Raw genomic sequence first — 7,844 nt, 5'->3', positions numbered from 1 at the left:
TCTTAAAATAACAGAAAAAAAAACATATGCAGAACGTGCCTGACAAGTTTTTCCCATTGAATCTATGTGATTAGGGCTCTGAAATAGAAAGGAGCACAAAACAAGCTTCCAGAATTCTCTCTCTCTCTCTCTCTCAAAACTTCTTTACCTCGCTGTAGCACCTCCATAAGAACATAATTACTTGGACGCGAAGAAGTAAGCCTTCAATCCTTCATCATTGAACCTTTTAACTAGGTTAGTCCTCTAAAAAGTATCACTTTCACACGGCCTAATGCAATAACAAACGCTCTCTCTCTCTATCTTTCTCTCTCTCTCTCTCTCCTATCAAGGTGTAAACGTGAACGCCCAAAGATAGATACGAAGGTAGCAGGCCTCATTTGGTGTTATTCATTTTTGGTAATTTTGTTATCTGTAGCGTCGCAATACCAGCGTCTCACTTAACATACGTAATTTTATGAAATCGTTTTTTAATTATATTTATTTAATTTCTAATTTTGCATAATTGAACATTGGAACTAAGCATAATGCGAGCGATTTCAGTGACTGGAATAAATGAAAACCGAATCGGTAGTTGCTCATGAAAACATGTATATTCAGATGACATTAATATGAAGGTCTGTAGAATACCTATAGACCTTGATTGGTATCCTTCCTTTTTATTTGCCAAGATTTCGTTTAGGGAAACACCACAAATGCCACTGTCCAATAAAGAGAAGCCTTGCCTACTGCCGCCTTGAGGAACCGAAACATTTTCGAACACTTTGATGGAAATCTGTGAGTTGTCACGTCCACATGAAGCCAGGAAAGGAGAGGAAAAATGACACGGCAACACAAAGCGAGGAAGGAACCTTTGTTATAGTTCCCTAAAGTCCGTCTTGTCCAGAACGAGCGAAATGCAAAGGGAATAAAGCAGTCCTTTAATCCTGTTAACTTTTGGTCCACCTACGTACATCTGCCTCCGGCCGGGACCTGAGAATTGAATCATGTGACCCGGTAGTGTGCAGCTAAAGACTAGGAAAGGAGGTGGGGGGGTGAGATGGTTGAGGGAGGTCAGCGAGAGAAAGCCTTGTTTATATCCCTTGAATATTTATACTGTTTGGGTTCATATAACCTACTGCAAATTTAAAAATCCATGTCTAATTAGATATTAAGGAATATTTGGTTAAGCGTTATTGCTTTTGAACTAAATGTAAAGCTATCAGGAAATTAGAAATACCAGCACCAATGTTTTATATATATATATATATATATATATATATATATATATATATATATATATATATATATATATATATATATATATATGACTGGTAAAAATGTTCTGTAACAACAGAATTCCATCTAATAAAAGGAGCCCATAAAAACACCAAAATGTAGAGAGAAAAGTACTATATTTCAGAGACTATTAGAGAAATTTAAAGTAATTAATCCTAAATTACCCTACTTTTATGGTCTTCCCAAAACTCACAAAGACAATCTTCCATTCAGACCCATCGTTTCATGCGCCGGAGCTTTCAATTACAAAATTTCTAAATGGTTAGCTGGCCTCCTTTCTCCTTTTTTAGGCACTTTTTCTCCCAGTCACATCAAACATTCGGAAGACTTTTGTCACAAATTCAGAGAAGCACATATACCACTTCACAACATAAAACTTTTAAGCCTTGACGTAGACTCCCTATTCACAAAAGTACCAGTACAGGACGTTCTTCAGTTTTTGTTTTTAAGGGAAAAATTATCCCCTATTCAGATCATTTCCCTTTGGCACTTGACAAAATAATAAAGTTAGTTGAATTATGTGCATCTAATAACGTATTTTCATTCGGGGAATCATTCTACAAGCAAAAATTCGGGTGTAGTATGGGTAGTCCTTTAAGTCCTATTTTAGCCAATCTGTACATGGAATACTTTGAAACTACAGTAATAAATGCAATAAAACCCAAAAACATGCTGTGGATGAGATACGTGGATGACATACTAACATTTTGGGATAATAAGTGGGGTAATTTTAATGAATTCCTCTCAAAATTAAACGCATTAGTGCCCAGCATCAAATTTAAAGTTGAATGGGAAACAGACAACAAAATTCCCTTTCTTGATGTTTTAATAATCAGAGACACGACAGAATACAAATTTACCATATACAGAAAACCAACGTTCTCACTTTCATATATTCACTACTTTAGCTATCATGACAATACTATCAAGATAGGTGTAGCTAGCAACCTATTCTTAAGAGCCTTACGAATTTGTTCCCCAGATTTCCTGGAAAAAGAATTTGAACTAATTCGCAAGCAACTTTCATCTTTAAAGTATCCTGACCATATAATTGAGAAAGCAATTCAAAAAGCAAACGTAATTTTCTACCGACCCCCTAAAGACAAGACCAGAGACACACCCAACAATAAAATAAAAATTCCCCACCTGGAGACGATTAAGAGAGTAACTCACACCCTTGGGAAATCCAACCCTTTTGCATTTACCTACCCAAATACCTTAGCCAAATCCCTGATTAACGTCCAACAAAAGACATCTCCCAAAGACTCTGGGGTATATGAGATCCCATGCCAGGACTGTGACCAATCTTACATCGGATTTACAGGTAAATCACTTCCCCAGAGATTAATACAACACAAACGGTCAGTTAGGTATGGACAACAGAACTCGGCTATTTTCAACCATATAAATGAACATAACCATAGAATAAACTGGAATATGTCCCGTGTAATTTATAGCAGCAACTGCCGGTACAAGAGTCAAATGATGGAATCGGCCTTAATAAGAGAGAAGCAGGTAATGAACATCTCAAAAGGGAATTGGACATCAGATATCGTCGACGCAGTGTTCATTCAACCAACGCTTAAGAAGATTAAAGGAAGATTATCAGCGGGGGTGACCTAAATTGGCTTACTTGTGGACGAATCTCTTGGTATAAATACCACCTTTTCGGTAAACTTTTCTCATTCATATACCTGAAGAGAGAGACAGCAGTCTCTGAAATATAGTACTTTTCTCTCTACATTTTGGTGTTTTTATGGGCTCCTTTTATTAGATATATATATATATATATATATATATATATATAGATATATATATATATATATATATTATCATATATATTATCGATATATATATTTACGTTTGAACCGGCCTTAGATGGTCCAAAACGTAAAGGAAAATATTATATGGAAATGAAAGGTAACTGGATATTAACTTACCTTTAAAAAGGGGGGTTTTGGTATTATTATTTTTAGAGAAAAAGGTCGCCAGAAAACTCAGCTAATTACTTTACATACATTTATTTACAAGAGGCCGTTTACTGGCCTGGAGAAAGAGTAAATGCAGCTTGTCCACACGGGGACTAATATTATCTCTCACAAGGGGATGATAGTAGGCTAAAATGAGATTCACGCAAAAGCTGGTTTTCAAAATTATTCATATTATCTTGCGGTAATACAGCACTTGCGGGCGCGAAGACTTGGACACGTGACTCAGGAAATCTGGAAGAAATCCCAGATTAGACACAAAATAATCAGAGTTCTTGCACAAGTTACAGTTACTCACTTTGTCTAACACACTGGGGAGGAACTCTTAGTGTTAACTGAAATATTCAATGACTTCATTTGTCTGGGACGATCACTAGAGGGAGGCATGCAGCCACGAGGCAGTGAAAAGGAACAAAGGAATGTTCATTTGAGAATTAGGAGTTTGAATTTTGAAAATGGGGAGTAGTTACGACACTAGGAGGGAAAGAACTGGCAATATGACTGCTTCACAAGACGTACCTGGATGCCATAATAAGTGGACCTTTGTAGAAATGCAGCGTCGGCTTTGTCTCAGGTCTGGGCGCGCCAGTAACGCCTTTGTAGGCCTAAATGGAAGGTTGGCTGGCTGGACATCCGTCCGATGTCATGACTGGAGGCGACTGAGAGCGAGGGCAGGTGTTAAGCATGGGTGTTGGGGGTCAGCTTAATCCCCCAAGAGCAGGGGATCCTGGAAAACAGAACATACGGCCAGCAAAGGGTTCACAGGAAAAAGGAGCTTAAGACGTAGGCCTAATAAATACCTAGAAAGCTACACACCTTCCTTTGGGATACGTCCCTAAGGCTGACCAGAGTCTATATTCCCCCTCTAACAGGAAATTCCTATCTCTGGCTGGCGTGCTTTGGGTTCCCACCTAAAATCAGCTGATATTTGGGTAAATATGGCTGCTCTTTTAGGAATAAAATTAATTAAATACTGCTGGGAAGACGAGGCGGTCAATAAATTTAACAATATATATATATATATATATATCTATATATATATATATATATATATATATATATGTGTGTGTGTGTGTGTGTGTGTGTGTATGTATGTATTTGTGAAGTTTTTCACGTATACAGGCGTGAATTTAGTTATGTTCACAAATTTTAAGCCAAGATATCGATTAGTATCCAGTTCATTGTACCTCGGGGAGAACTTACGTCCAAGGGGAATTAATTGATAGGTGCCGTCGCTGACGAAGCACCTATCAGTTATATATTTCCCCTTGAGTGAAAGGTATTCAGAATGCACAGTGAACTGTATATTACACGATATCGTGGCTTAATATTTGTGATATACATGTATATAAATATTAGGTCACTCTGCCTCGGGAATAACTTACGCCCAAAAGGAGTTACGTATATGATATGTGCATTTTGTCACAGCCTGGATTCAAAAGTATGTCTCTTCTGTTGGATATATTGAGATGGTAGTAACTTATTCATATATTTTACTTGAATCGACAAGCCATTCTCATCTCTGTATGAAATCCAAAGGTATAAATGCGAATTCTGATACTGCGAGAGTATACGCTTAATGTTCGAAATTCCCTCGCATAGCAAGGATACGAGAGGTTGGCTAGTGTCTGAAAAATCATATAATATTAAAACTTGATAACTCCCAGAACACGGGGCTGCTATCTCTGGTTTATGACTACATGGACTATAGGAATTGTGCGCGTTTATTTATTTTTCTTTTACCTAGCAGGTTATATGTACGATAGACAAAGGGAGAATAATTGTTAGGGAGCACCAGAGCACTCTAATGAAGATAAATTAAAAACAGAAATTGGCAATGAGCAGCAGTAAACTGCGTTTCCAAATACTGTTCGTCTACTATTGAAATTGAGCATTTGTAGTTAATTTTTTTTCACTTTGAGTTAAATCACTACTTTGGTAACTATGATAAAATAGTTTTATATTTAAAAAGTATAGCAAGGGTATATGTGAATTAGGTACGAGAGATCAAAATTATTGCTTCAGAAAGATGTTTTATCCTTGTACCACCTGGCTATACTGTCAAACTCAGGTCATCTATAACTTCTAGATTTCAAGTTTTAACTAATTTATCAAAGGGCTTATTTTCGTATACACTGCCGAGTTAGCTTTACTATACTTGTCCGTCGAAATGTAGATGATATTAAGAATTAAGAAGCAACTGTCCATTAAAAAAGATTTGCAATATTCACAAAATAATCACGAAAGACGTAAACACCAGTCTCAGCCAATCAAATGCTAGCAATTATGTCATTAGCGACCAATGAACAGTCGGAAGGCTTACCACGAGCATGCAGCAATGATGTCATCGTGAGCCAATGACAATGACTGGTTTGGTGTTTGGTCGTGTGCTTACCTATCGGAAGGATTTTTATTCACCTTCGTTTTGTTCACTTTGGTTTTATGTACAGCACTCCAGAGGGATGATTCCATCTCTGGTGGGGCCTTGTACGTTTTCAAAATAAGGAGCTTATATTTTATAATTGTCTTTTAGTGTTTTCTCGTTAGTATCATGGCTCCGACCGGTAAATTAATTTGATCAACAAGCTGGTTAGCGAGGTATCAAGTTATGACTACACATAAGATGTAAGTATTTATAAAAATGCAACAAATATAAGGTAACAAAACGAAAGCTAAGATACATTTGGACACACACTTTTCATGTTCGTTACCCATGCACAGAAAATTCATCGTTTCATTTCCTTGCTTAATCAGTTTGTTATTATTTAAAAAACAAAAAAGCTATTGACGGTCCACTGTGTTGTTACTGTAGTTTTTTTTTATAGGTTAGCCTACTAACTGCCAGATATTTTTGTAAATAATTATTATATTTACTTGGGTTCAGGCATTTTTCACATTTGTAAAATGTGACCACTTATCACATCTGATATTTGGAATGAATGCTAGCTGACATTTTTACATTGGCAATTAGTTACTAGTTTTGGAAGCTGAGCTTTTGTGATTTTTTAAATTCCATGTCATTCTATACTTACTGTTTTGAACTATTGTTTTCAAACTCCCTGTCTCTGTGATGACCAAATTATACTGCTACAGCGTGGTATAGAATTTGCTTGATTTTTAGGTACCTTGTGGAAAAAATTCAAAAGGGTGTTCGTTTTACCGGGTGTTTTAGGATGTGGTACTTGTCCAATTCAAATGCTTATAAGGGTGCAACCTGTACTTATTGTTATTGCAATAACAGTACCGCCTATTAATAAAAGATAATTAAGCACGGGGTCTCACAAATGAGACAAATGTTGTTCCTTCTTTGTGTAGGTAACATGATGTGTCGTAAAAATAACTGACAATAAATTGTGTGGTGAAGACTTATCAAGAAATCTTCTGGGATGCAGCCAGAGAAAGTTATCGTGGAATAATGACAAAATGACGTTCACTGGCTATTCACAGCTTGAGAGTTTTTAGTCAGGAATCCCTGTTTAATTTAACCAGACTAGAATTTTCCATATTTTCAAAACTTAAAATAACATTTCAAGTGAAACCTGGCAGCCATCCACAGCAGAAGGATTTTCATGAATGGAGAGTAAAATGGTTGTTATGGAAACGACGGATTTCTGTACAGTATTCAAATGAAAACCTATGAATGTACAGTTTCGTCACAAATTCAAAACTTTTGTAAAAAAAAATTATTAAGTACTTAATAATATTAATTAATGTTAATGACTTTTAGAAACTGCGTGAAGGTAAAAAAAAAAGGCAAAGTTTAAGCAGAAAATCCTGCTCTGAACTTGGCAATATTGTGTTTCTTATCATCGTCTATTTATGTAATACTAAATAACCAGAAAAAGGAAAACTGGCACCCTTTTTAAAATGAACCAACGATTGTAAGAAATTTGTAGTTTAGGCCACGTTCATTGTCATTCTCCATGGTCCTTATGTTTATAGTGGGTTTAGCAGATAGTACAAATGAGATCATTTGTTTTGTATTAAATCATAAAAATTTTGCACACAAAAATCCGTAGTGGAACCATAGTGACAGCCGCACAAAGACGCCTGTGGGTGTCGGATATGACGATGATGTCATTAACAACCAATGAACTGTTGTAGGTAGACTCTATGACAAAACGTTTTGCTGCTAACCAATAGCAAAGCCAGACCGCCCTCGCCCATATGTATAGGTATGTTCCTTTCTTATCATAGAATTTTGTACCTGGTTGTCAGTGCAACGGGTTGGGTTAGGCTATCTCTATATGTAGGTCGTAACTCTAGCAGATAGCTATTAAGGTGATCTGTAGGATGGGTCAGATTAGTACGTCCGTCCTTCCAAAGTGCACACATTTTCAAATATTGTATAATATATCTGCGATAATACCGCAGTGTCGAATAAAACAAAGTGAGTGCATGAATTACAAAAAAGAAAAAAAAATAGAAAGCCGCTGATTTGCTATGCATGAAGCCCAGTATCCCAGTACGTATTGCATATCAAAGCAGATTAATTCATTAATTTTCAGAGCAACACCGGAATATGGTTTTATTTATTTGTAAGGAAATCGGAATTATATCCGTTGTTACACGGCAGTAGCT

The 7,844-nt window shown here is 36.4% G+C and overlaps 1 protein-coding gene across 2 annotated transcripts in view; it reads left to right on the top strand.

Moving 5' to 3' along the window:
- LOC135202346 (DNA excision repair protein ERCC-6-like) overlaps nucleotides 1-7,844 on the top strand; it is a 397,074-nt gene that overhangs the window by 290,715 nt on the left and 98,515 nt on the right. Inside the window, exon 1 of one of the 2 annotated variants that reach the window (XM_064231710.1) lies at nucleotides 7,368-7,438. The exons of the other annotated variant lie outside the window; for it this stretch is intronic. The gene's annotated coding sequence lies outside the window, so the exon portion shown is untranslated. Of the gene's footprint in view, nucleotides 1-7,367; nucleotides 7,439-7,844 lie in introns of those variants that run through there. 2 annotated transcript variants of the gene reach the window in all.

This window comes from Macrobrachium nipponense, chromosome 30, assembly GCF_015104395.2.
Source record: "Macrobrachium nipponense isolate FS-2020 chromosome 30, ASM1510439v2, whole genome shotgun sequence".
Classification (NCBI taxonomy): domain Eukaryota; kingdom Metazoa; phylum Arthropoda; class Malacostraca; order Decapoda; family Palaemonidae; genus Macrobrachium; species Macrobrachium nipponense.
This window is presented reverse-complemented; position numbering and strand designations above follow the sequence as displayed.